The sequence below is a fragment of the Mobula birostris genome, chromosome 7 (assembly GCF_030028105.1).
Source record: "Mobula birostris isolate sMobBir1 chromosome 7, sMobBir1.hap1, whole genome shotgun sequence".
Taxonomy (NCBI): domain Eukaryota; kingdom Metazoa; phylum Chordata; class Chondrichthyes; order Myliobatiformes; family Myliobatidae; genus Mobula; species Mobula birostris.
This window is the reverse complement of record NC_092376.1, coordinates 168,782,455-168,794,285: the sequence shown is the minus strand read 5'-3', so window position 1 is coordinate 168,794,285 and position 11,831 is coordinate 168,782,455.

The following is an 11,831-nucleotide window of genomic DNA, read 5'->3' as shown; positions in this document are numbered from 1 at the left end:
AAGCAGAACCTGTGCAGGTAGAATCAGATTTAAAGTTTCTGATTGAAGCCCCTTTACTGATAGCTTTCAGATTTACAGGTAGCTTTCAGTTTCAGAGAAGGGGCAAGGCAGATAGATAGAACAAAAGAAAGATGTGTGATAGGATAAGGGCAGGCTTTCCCAGGGCATGAGTTGTAGGGTTCTACCAGTCAAAAAGATTAACGGGGGCAGCTAGAGGGTGATAAAAAATAATCTGTAGTTAATAGCAGGGCTGCGGAACATGACTGGAATAGGGAGAAAAACTGAGCCATAATCACAGGCGGATGGCTTAAAACATAAATGGCCTACTCCGATACAAACAGACAAAGTAAATTGCGTTTGGAGAAGTTGGAGAATTCTGTGTTCAGTTCAGAAAACTTCGACATGCTCAGATGCTCAGATGGAAGATGAGTTGTTGTTCTTCATGCAGGCATTGGGCCTTTTTTGTAACTATGTAGGCTGGTAGGTTAATGTGGGAGTTGGATGGAGAATTGGTAAACAAAAGCTCGGGGTGATTTCTGCAGAATGAACACATGTGCTCCACAAAGCAATCAGCCCCCAATATGTGTTTTACTTCTTTAACATAGAGCAGTGCTGTACAGTGCTGTATAGGCTCTTCAGCCCACTAAGTTGTGCCGACATTATAACCTACTCCAACAACAATCAGACCTTTCTCTCCTATATAATCTTCGTTTCCTGACATCCATATGCCTATCTAAGAGTCTCTTAAATGTCTCTAATATACAATATCTGCCTCTATTACCACACATTCCATGTATCCACTACTCCCCATGTAAAAAACTTACCTCTGACATCCACCCTATATTTTCCTCCAAACTCTTTAAAATTATGCCCTCTAATATTATCCCTTTCTACCCTGAGAAAATGATGCTGACTGTCCATTCTATCAATGCCTCTTCTCATTTTATATCCCTCTACCGACTCAGCTTTTATCCTCCACTCCAAAACTAAAAGATCTAGCTCTCTCAATTATCCCTATAAGACATGCTCATTAATCCAGGTAGCATCCTGGTAAACCTCTTTTGCACCCTTTCTACAGTTTCCACATCTTTCCTAAAATGAGGTGACCAGAACTGGACATAATAATCAGAAGAAACAACATTGTCAACACAGCAGCATTAGATTATAGCATTGCCTAATCAGCACAGCTTGATGCATCAAACCTTAAATCACTGGTTGAATTCAGTTAGACCTTTTAAGTTTCTCCATCTGGTCACTCAGTTTGCCAAGTAAGCATAAGGTATAGCTTGCAAGATCACATTTCTGACAGCCCTCACCAAATTCAGTGAAACAATTTAATCAGACAATTCTAAACTGTAATTGCCAAGTCTTAATGTCTACAAATACATTTCTTCATAACACAGAAGTGATTATACATCAAAAATATAATAACTTTTGAGTAATTATTGACACCCTAATAATATGAAATCAATAATATTGTAACTGCCTTTCTTTTGTAGATGGGTCTGGTTAGATTTGATTAAAATGAATATTGCTTGAACACTTATGGACAAGTTTGATTCACAGTAGGAGCTGGAGATTTCTGTATTACCATTGGAATGGTGAGATAATTACTGTATGGTTGCACAGAACATCAGACGAAATCTTAGAAAACCAAACCGGAAACTATGGATGAACTGGGAGAACAACTCCCTACTTGAAGTCGAGCACTGCAGCATTCAAATCAGGTAACCCTGGTCTTTACAAGAAATTAAGATATGACCTTCATAAAGCTCTTTCAGATATGTCAGGAGATAGTTGTAGTCCAAAGTCAAGTCCTAGACCAGCCATCAGTTGTGGCAGAGATTGCATGCTACAGTGGGCTGCAAAACAAAATCAGACAGCATCGCCAATAACAGTACATCACTTCCCGATGAGCTTAACACATTTTGAACAGAAGGAAGTAATAGCTTACAACTGACACCTCTAGTACACCTGAACCTAGAGTCACATTACAATATAAGGTCAGCCTTCCCTTCCAGATTGTTTAGAGTAAAGAGAATGCCAGGCAGGATGTTGAAATGCTCCTCTTGCAGGATGTGGGAATCAGGGAGCCCTCCAGTTTCCCTGATGACGACACCTGCAAGAAGTGCATCCAGCTGCAGCTCCAAACAAACCACGTTAGGAAACTGGAGCAACACACATCAAAGTTGCTGGTGAACGCAGCAGGCCAGGCAGCATCTGTAGGAAGAGGTGCAGTCGACGTTTCAGGCTGAGACCCTTCGTCAGGACTAACTGAAGGAAGAGTGAGTAAGGGATTTGAAAGTTGGAGGGGGAGGGGGAGATCCAAAATGATAGGAGAAGACAGGAGGGGGAGGGATAGAGCCAAGAGCTGGACAGGTGATAGGCAAAAGGGGATACGAGAGGATCATGGGACAGGAGGTCCGGGAAGAAAGACAAGATGGGGGGGACCCAGAGAATGGGCAAGAGGTATATTCAGAGGGACAGAGGGAGAAAAAGGAGAGTGAGAGAAAGAATGTGTGCATAAAAATAAGTAACAGATGGGGTACGAGGGGGAGGTGGGGCCTTAGCGGAAGTTAGAGAAGTCGATGTTCATGCCATCAGGTTGGAGGCTACCCAGACAGAATATAAGGTGTTGTTCCTCCAACCTGAGTGTGGCTTCATCTTTACAGTAGAGGAGGCCATGGATAGACATGTCAGAATGGGAATGGGATGTGGAATTAAAATGTGTGGCCGTTGGGAGATCCTGCTTTCTCTGGCGGACAGAGCGTAGATGTTCAGCAAAGCGGTCTCCCAGTCTGCATCGGGTCTCGCCAATATATAAAAGGCCACATCAGGAGCACCGGACGCAGTATATCACCCCAGTCGACTCACAGGTGAAGTGTTGCCTCACCTGGAAGGACTGTTTGGGGCCCTGAATGGTAGTAAGGGTGGAAGTGTAAGGGCATGTGTAGCACTTGTTCCGCTTACACAGATAAGTGCCAGGAGGGAGATCAGTGGGGAGGGATGGGGGGGACGAATGGACAAGGGAGTTGCGTAGGGAGCAATCCCTGCAGAATGCAGAGAGAGGCAGGGAGGGAAAGATGTGCTTAGTGGTGGGATCCCGTTGGAGGTGGCAGAAGTTACGGAGAATAATATGTTGGACCCGGAGGCTGGTGGGGTGGTAGGTGAGGACCAGGGGAACCCTATTCCTAGTGGGGTGGCGGGAGGATGGAGTGATAGCAGATGTGCGTGAAATGGGGGAGATGCGTTTAAGAGCAGAGTTGATGGTGGAGGAAGGGAAACCCCTTTCTTTAAGAAAGGAAGACATCTCCCTCGTCCTAGAATGAAAAGCCTCATCCTGAGAGCAGATGCGGCGGAGACGGAGGAATTGCGAGAAGGGGATGGCGTTTTTGCAAGAGACAGGGTGAGAAGAGGAATAGTCCAGATAGCTGTGAGAGTCAGTAGGCTTATAGTAGACATCAGTGGATAAGCTGCCTCCAGAGACAGAGACAGAAAGATCTAGAAAGGGGAGGGAGGTGTCGGAAATGGACCAGGTAAACTTGAGGGCAGGGTGAAAGTTGGAGGCAAAGTTAATAAAGTTAACGAGTTCTGCATGCGTGCAGGAAGCAGCGCCAATGCAGTCGTCGATGTAGCGAAGGAAAAGTGGGGGACAGATACCAGAATAGGCACGGAACATAGATTGTTCCACAAACCCAACAAAAAGGCAGGCATAGCTAGGACCCATACGGGTGCCCATAGCTACACCTTTAGTTTGGAGGAAGTGGGAGGAGCCAAAGGAGAAATTATTAAGAGTAAGGACTAATTCCGCTAGACGGAGCAGAGTGGTGGTAGAGGGGAACTGATTAGGTCTGGAATCCAAAAAGAAGTGTAGAGCTTTGAGACCATCCTGATGGGGGATGGAAGTATATAGGGACTGGAAATCCATGGTGAAAATAAAGCGGTGGGGGCCAGGGAACTTAAAATCATCGAAAAGTTTAAGAGCGTGAGAAGTGTCAGGAACATAGGTTGGAAGGGATTGAACAAGGGGGGATAAAACCGTGTGGAGGTATGCAGAAACGAGTTCGGTGGGGCAGGAGCAAGCTGAGACAATAGGTCTGCCAGGACAGGCAGGTTTGTGGATCTTGAGTAGGAGGTAGAAACGGGAAGTGCGAGGTGTGGGAACTATAAGGTTGGTAGCAGTGGATGGGAGATCCCCTGAGCGGATAAAGTCGGTGATGGTGTGGGAGACAATGGCCTGGTGCTCCTTAGTGGGGTCACGATCGAGGGGTAAATAAGAGGAGGTATCCGCAAGTTGTCGCTGTGCCTCGGCAAGGTAGAGGTCAGTATGCCAGACTACAACAGCACCCCCCTTATCGACGGGCTCCTCCTCTACTGTAAAGATGAAGCCACACTCAGGTTGGAGGAACAACACCTTATATTCCGTCTGGGTAACCTGAACCTGATGGCATGAACATCGACTTCTCTAACTTCCGCTAAGGCCCCACCTCCCCCTCGTACCCCATCTGTTACTTATTTTTATGCACACATTCTTTCTCTCACTCTCCTTTTTCTCCCTCTGTCCCTCTGAATATACCTCTTGCCCATCCTCTGGGTCCCCCCCCCCCCATCTTTCTTCCCGGACCTCCTGTCCCATGATCCTCTCGTATCCCCTTTTGCCTATCACCTGTCCAGCTCTTGGCTCCATCCCTCCCCCTCCTGTCTTCTCCTATCATTTTGGATCTCCCCCTCCCCCTCCAACTTTCAAATCCCTTACTCACTCTTCCTTCAGTTAGTCCTGACGAAGGGTCTTGGCCTGAAACGTCGACTGCACCTCTTCCTACAGATGCTGCTTGGCCTGCTGCGTTCACCAGCAACTTTGATGTGTGTTGCTTGAATTTCCAGCATCTGCAGAATTCCTGTTGTTTAGGAAACTGGAGCAGGAGCTGGATGACCTCCTGGTCGTTCGGGAGAATAAGGAGATTATAGATAGTAGCTACAGGGAGGTAGTTACGCCAAAGGAGCAGAGGACAGGAAATTGGGTCACTGTCAGGTGAGGGAAGAGGAAAGGGCAGGCAGAGCAGGGTTCCCCTGTGGCCATTCCCCTCAACAACAAGTATACTGCATTGTATACGGTTGGGGGTGGGGGATGACTTACCTGGGACAAGCTGCAGCAGCCGGATCTCTGGCACTGAGTCTGGCTCTGCAGTGCAGAAGGGAGGGTGGAGAAAGAGGAGAGCGGTAGTGATAGGGGACTCGATAGCTAGAGGTGCAGATAGGAGGTTCTGTGGCTGTGACAGAGAATCTAGGATGGTTTGTTGCCTCCCAGGTGCTAGGGTCAAGGATGTCTCTGATCGATTGCATGACATTCTGAAGTGAGAGGGTGATCAGCCAGATGTCATGGTGCACATCGGTACCAATGACATAGCAAGGAAGAGTGAAGAGGTCCTGGACAGTGAGTATAGAGAGCTTGGTAGGAAGTTGAAAAGCAGGACCTCAAGGGTGGTAATCTCAGGATTGCTACCTGTGCTACGTGCCAGTGAGGGTAAGAATAGGATGCTCTGGAGGATGAACAAGTGGCTGAGGAACTGGTGTAGGGGGCAGGGTTACAGATTTCAGGATAATTGGGACCTCTTCTGGGGCAGGTGGGACCTGTACAAGAGAGACGGGTTAGGACCAATATCCTTTCAGGGAGGTTTGTTAGTGCTATTGGGAAGGCTTTAAACTAGATTTGCAGGGGGATGGGAACCAGAGTGTCAGAGCTGACAGTGGGGCTGGGGTGAAAATAAATGATGTTAAAAATTCAAGCAAAGCCGCAAATAGAAAGGTTGGGAGTGGTGGTAAAAATCTTCTGAGGTGTATATATTTTAATGCTAGGAGTATTGCGGGGAAGGCAGACGAGTTGAGGGCATGGATTGGCACGTGGAATTATGACGTTAAGGCAATTAGTGAAACTTGGCTACAGGAGGGGCAGGACTGGCAGCTTAATATTCCAGAGTTCCGATGTTTCAGATGTGATAGGGGCAAAGGAATAAAAGGTGGGGGGGGGGTAGCATTGCTTGTCGGGGAAAATGTTACAGCAGTGCTCAGGCAGGACAGATTAGAGGGCTTGTCTACTGAGTCCTTATGGGTGGAGCTGAGAAACAGGAAAGGTATGGCCACATTAATGGGGTTGTATTATAGACCACCCAATAGTCAGCGAGAATTGGAGGAGCAAATCTGCAGAGAGATAGCAGGCAACTGCAGGAAACATAAAGTTGTGGTGGTAGGGGATTTTAATTTTCCACATATTGATTGGGACTCCCATACTGTTAGGGGTCTAGATGGGTTAGAGTTTGTAAAATATGTCCAGGAAAGTTTTCTAAGTCAATATATAGAGGTACCAACTAGAGGGGATGCAATATTAGATCTCCTATTAGGAAACGAGTTAGGACAAGTGACGGAAGAATGTGTGGGGGGGCACTTTGGTTCCAGTGATCATAACACCATTAGTTTCAACTTGATCATGGATAAAGATAGATCCGGTCCTAGGGTTAAGGTTCTAAACTGGAAAAAGGCCAAATTTGAAGAAATAAAAAAGGATCTAAAAAGCATGGATTGGGACAGGTTGTTCTCTGGCAAGGATGTGATCGGTAAGTGGAAAGCCTTCAAAGGAGAAATTTTGAGAGTGCAGAGCTTGTATGTTCCTGTTAGAATTAAAGGAAAAGTGAATAGGAATAAGCAACCTTGGTTCTCAAAGGATATTGCAACTCTGATAAAGAAGAAGAGAGAGTTGTATGACATGTATAGGAAACAGGGAGTAAATAGGTGCTTGAGGAGTATAAAAAGTGCAAGAAAATACTTAAGGAAATCAGGACAGCTAAAAGAAGACATGAGTTTGCCTTGGCAGTCAAAGTGAAGGATAATCCAAAAAGCTTTTACAGGTATATTAAGAGTAAAAGGATTGTAAGGGATAAAATTGGTCCTCTTGAAGATCAGAGTGGTCGGCTATGTGTGGAACCAAAAGAAATGGGGGAGATCTTAAATGGGTTTTTTGCATTTGTATTTACTAAGGAAACTGGTATGAAGTCTATGGAATTAAGGGAAACAAGTAGTGAGATCATGGAAACTGTACAGATTGAAAAGGAGGAGGTGCTTGTTATCTTGAGGCAAATTAAAGTGGATAAATCCCCAAGACCCGACAGGGTATTCCCTTGGACCTTGAAGGAGACTAGTGTTGAAATTGCAGGGGCCTTGGCAGATATATTTAAAATGTCGCTGTCTACAGGTGAGGTGCCGGAGGATTGGAGAATGGCTCATGTTGTTCCGTTGTTTAAAAAAGGATCGAAAAGTAATCCGGGAGATTATAAGCTGATAAGTTTGACGTCAGTAGTGGGTAAATTATTGGAGGGAGTACTAAGAGACAGAATCTACAAGCATTTGGATAGACAGGGACTTATTAGGGAGAGTCAACATGGCTTTGTGTGTGGTAGGTCATGTTTGACCAATCTATTGGAGTTTTTCGAGGAGGTTACCAGGAAAGTGGTTGAAGGGAAGGCAGTGGATGCTGTCTACATGGACTTCAGTAAGGCTTTTGACAAGGTCCCGCATGGGAGGTTAGTTAGGAAAACTTCACTTGCTAGGTAGACATAGAGAGATGGTAAATTGGATTAGACATTGGCTCAATGGAAGAAGCCAAAGAGTGGTTGTAGAGGATTGCTTCTCAGAGTGGAGGCCTGTGACTAGTAGTGTGCCACAGGGATCAGTACTGGGTCCATTGTTATTTGTCATCTATATCAATGATCTGGATGATAATATGGTAAACTGGATCAGCAAATTTGCTGATGATGCAAAGATTGGAGGTGTAGTGGACAGTGAGGAAGGTTTTCAAAGTTTGCAGAGGGATTTGGACCAGCTGGAAAAATGGACTGTAAAGTGGCAGATGGAGTTTAATACAGACAAGTGTGAGGTATTGCACTTTGGAAGGACAAACCAAGGTAGAACATACAGGGTAAATGGTAAGGCACTGAGGAGTGCAGTAGAACAGAGGGATCTGGGAATACAGATACAAAATTCCCTAAGAGTGGCGTCACAGGTAGATAGGATCACAAAGAGAGCTTTTGGTACATTGGCCTTTATTAATCGAAGTATTGAGTATAAGAGCTGGAATGTTATGATGAGGTTGTATAAGGCATTGGTGAGGCTGAATCTGGAGTATTGTGTTAGTTTTGGTCACCAAATTACAGGAAGGATATTAATAAGGTTGAAAGAGTGCAGAGAAGGTTTACAAGGATGTTGCCGGGACTTGAGAAACTCAGTTACAGAGAAAGGTTGAATAGGTTAGGACTTTATTCCCTGGAGTGTAGAAGAGTAAGGAGAGATTTGATAGAGGTATATAAAATTATGATGGGTATTGATAGTGAATGCAAGCAGGCTTTTTCTACTGAGGCAAGGGGAGAAAAAAACCAGAGGACATGGGTTATGGGTGAGGGGGGAAAAGTTTAAAGGGAACATTAGGGGAGGCTTCTTCACACAGAGAGTGGTGGGCGTGTGGAATGAGCTGCCAGACGAGGTGGTAAATGCGGGTTCTTTTGTAACATTTAATGAATAAATTGGACAGATACATGGATGGGAGGTGTATGGAGAGATATGGTCCGTGTGCAGGTCAGTGGGACTAGGCAGAAAATGGTTCGGCACAGCCAAAAAGGGCCAAAAGGCCTGTTTCTGTGCTGTAGTTTTTCTATGGTTTCTATGGTTTCCCAAGGGTCAATCCATGGAAAGCATCTAGACCAGATGATGCCCCTGGCTGTGTGTGTACATTCTGTACAGATCAGCTAGTGGGGTACTTGCATATAATTTCAATCTTTTTCTGCTTGAATCTGAGATTCCCATGTACTTTAAGAAGATTATTATCATCCCAGTGGCTAAGAAAAGCAAGGTGCATTAATGACTACCGCACAATGGATATAACATCCACCACCATGAAGTGCTTCAAGAGGCTAGCTATGGCAGACACTAACTTCAGCCTCCCAGATAATCTCAACCCACTGCAATTTGCCAACCACCAAGGGAGATGGACACCATCATCCTGCCCCTACATTCATCTCTGGTTTATCTGGATAGTAAAAACAAATTTGTTGGACTATTGTACATTAACAGTTCTGCCTTCAGTACTACAATTCCAAACAAACTCATCTCCAAACTCCTAAACCTGGATTCTATGCTTCTTTCTGCAAATGGATCCTTAATTTCCTGTCCAACAGTAAGGATAGGCAGCATCACTTCCGCCATGATTATTGTCAACTCTGGCGCTCCTCACGTTGTGTTCTGAACCCCCTACTCTACTCCCTGGACTCTCATGACTGTGTGGCCAGATTCTGCTTTAACTCCATCTACAAGTTTGCAGATGATACCACCATAGTGTATCATAGTGTCGGTGGTGGGGAAACTGCTGGAGTCAGTTATCAAGGATGTGATAACAGCAGATTTGGAAAGCGGTGAAATGATTGGACAAAGTCAGCATGGATTTGTGAAAGGAAAATCATGTCTGACGAATCTCATAGAATTTTTTGAGGATGTAACTAGTAGAGTGGATAGGGGAGAACCAGTGGATGTGGTATATTTGGATTTTCAGAAGGCTTTTGACAAGGTCCCACACAGGAGATTAGTGTGCAAACTTAAAGCACACGGTATTGGGGGTAAGGTATTGGTGTGGGTGGAGAGTTGGTTAGCAGACAGGAAGTAAAGAGTGGGAATAAACGGGACCTTTTCAGAATGGCAGGCGGTGACTAGTGGGGTACCGCAAGGCTCAGTGCTGGGACCCCAGTTGTTTACAATATATATTAATGACTTGGATGAGGGAATTAGATGCAGCATCTCCAAGTTTGCGGATGACACGAAGCTGGGTGGCAGTGTTAGCTGTGAGGAGGATGCTAAGAGGATGCAGGATGACTTGGATAGGTTGGGTGAGCGGGCAAATTCATGGCAGATGCAATTTAATGTGGATAAATGTGAAGTTATCCACTTTGGTGGCAAAAATAGGAAAACAGATTATTATCTGAATAGTGGCCGATTAGGAAAAGGGGAGGTGCAACGAGACCTGGGTGTCATTATACACCAGTCATTGAAAGTGGGCATGCAAGTACAGCAGACGGTGAAAAAGGCGAATGGTATGCTGGCATTTATAGCGAGAGGATTCAAGTACAGGAGCAGGGAGGTACTACTGCAGTTGTACAAGGCCTTGGTGAGACCACACCTGGAGTATTGTGTGCAGTTTTGGTCCCCTAATCTGAGGAAAGACATCCTTGCCATAGAGGGAGTACAAAGAAGGTTCACCAGATTGATTCCTGGGATGGCAGAACTTTCATATGAAGAAAGACTGGATGAACTGGGCTTATACTCGTTGGAATTTAGAAGATTGAGGGGGGATCTGATTGAAACGTATAAGATCCTAAAGGGATTGGACAGGCTAGATGCAGGAAGATTATTCCCGATGTTGGGGAAGTCCAGAATGAGGGGCCACAGTTTGAGGATAGAGGGGAAGCCTTTTAGGACCGAGATTAGGAAAAACTTCTTCACACAGAGAGTGGTGAATCTGTGGAATTCTCTGCCACAGGAAACAGTTGAGGCCAGTTCATTGGCTATATTTAAGAGGGAGTTAGATATGGCCCTTGTGGCTACGGGGGTCGGGGCGTATGGAGGGATGGCTGGGGCGGGGTTCTGGGTTGGATGATCAGCCATGATCATAATAAATGGCGGTGCAGGCTCGAAGGGCCGAATGGCCTACTCCTGCACCTATTTTCTATGTTTCTATAGCAGGCCATAACTGAAATAATGATGAGTTATCAGAGTACTGCAATGAGATGGAGAGCTTAGTGACATGGCGTCCTGAAAACAATTTTCCCCTCACCATCAGCAAAACAAAAGAGCCGATCATTGAGGCGGTACAAATGTTTCTGTCTACATCAATGGTGCAAAGGTCGAGAGGGTTGAGAGCTTCAAATTCCTGGCAGCAAACATATGAATCCTCATTCAGTCACATAAATAGCACAGCCAGGAAAGCTCACCAAATGCTTGAACTTCCTCAGGGGGCTAAGGAAATTTGGCATGTTCCTGGTAATCCTTTCTAATTTTTATGCATTCTATGTACTACAGAACAAATCCTATCAGGCGTTGTACAGGAACTGCTCTTCCCATGACTGTAAAATCAGCACATCGCAGAAACCATCTTCCCCTGTGGGGATGCTGTCTATTCTCTTGCTGCTTCAGTAAAGAATACAGCAGAATCAAAGACCCCACCCGCTCAGGTCATTCTCTCTTCTTCCATCTCCCATTAGGCGGAAGATAGAAATGCCTGAAAGTACATACCACCAAGCACAAAGGCACTTCCTTACCCACTGTTATGAGATCATAAGGCATAGGAGCAGAATTAAGCCATTCAGCCCATCATCTGCTCTACCATTCCATCATGGTTGATTGAATGACTGGTTGAGTGGTTCCCTAGTAAAATAAGATGGAGTCTTGACATCACAATTTACCTTTTTATGACCTTGCACTTTATTGTCTACCTGCACTTGCACTTCCCCTGAAGCTGTCACACTTTATTCTGTGTTCTGTTATTATTTTACCTTATACTCCCTCAATGTACTGTGTAATACATTGATCTGCAAGAACGGTCTTTATTTTAGGTTTCCAGTATCTGCATTTGTTGTTGTTTTTAATTTATGTTTACTGTAACATTGAGTACATGTGACAATAATAAACCAATTTTATTAATTCCGTTTCTAACCTCAGAATTTTAGAGCGATGAAGTGAATTGCTTGTTCTTTGATAACGAGTCAGATTTTCATTCTGTGAATGGAATGAGAAGCAAA